The sequence below is a fragment of the Orycteropus afer genome, unplaced genomic scaffold (genome assembly GCF_000298275.1).
Source record: "Orycteropus afer afer isolate SDZICR_OR568_19922 unplaced genomic scaffold, OryAfe1.0 scaffold00714, whole genome shotgun sequence".
NCBI classification, from domain to species: domain Eukaryota; kingdom Metazoa; phylum Chordata; class Mammalia; order Tubulidentata; family Orycteropodidae; genus Orycteropus; species Orycteropus afer.
This window is the reverse complement of record NW_006922301.1, coordinates 557,903-558,739: the sequence shown is the minus strand read 5'-3', so window position 1 is coordinate 558,739 and position 837 is coordinate 557,903.

Here is an 837-nt window from a genome sequence, read left to right as displayed (position 1 = left end):
TTTTTCTTCAGAGTTTTATATATACCATCCCATTGTCTTCTTGCCTGCATGGTTTCTGCTGAGTAATCAGAGCTGAGCCTAACTGTTTGATTATTATAAGTAATTTTTTTTTTTTTGTCCTCAGAAGCTCTCAAAATTTTTTCTTTGTGTTTGGTTTTGGAAAGTTTGATTATAGTATGCCTCAGTGTATTTCTTATAGGGTCAGTCTTGTGTGGGATTTTATGAGCTTCTTGGCCAAATAACTTTTCTTCCTTCATGATATGGGGGAAGTTTTCTGCTAGCAGGTCTTCCTCAATTTTCTGGGTGGTCTTTTTCACCTCTTCTTGTTCTGAAATTCCAATGAGTCTTATATTGTTTCGTCTCATGTCATCGCATATTATCCTTAGGCTCTCTTCATTTCTCTTAAATCTTTGTTCTGATTTTTCTTCATACAGGCTAGTGTCCAGGGTTTGCCTTTTAGTTGAAATATGCATTCTTCAGCCAGTTCTAATCTGCTCTTTTGAGCTTCTACTATGTTGTGTAGGTGTGTCATTTTGGTGTTCATGCCTTGCATTTCAATAGACATTTTCTGCATTTCTAACTGCTGTTTTGTATGAGTTCTGATTGTACATTAATCTTAATATTCTGTTCCTCAGTGATTTTCCTGAGTTCCTCCAGGAAACTGTTTGTGTTCTCCTTGTTTCTGTTTGGGGTTTCTGTAGGCTTTTGTATAGCTCTATGAATATATCTTCTAAATTCCTTCTCAGATAATTCTATTCCCGCTCCTCCCTCCATGTATAATGAGACCTTTGTTTGTGGTTTTGTTTCTAAAGCCTTGTCCAGTTTTTTTTTTTTTTT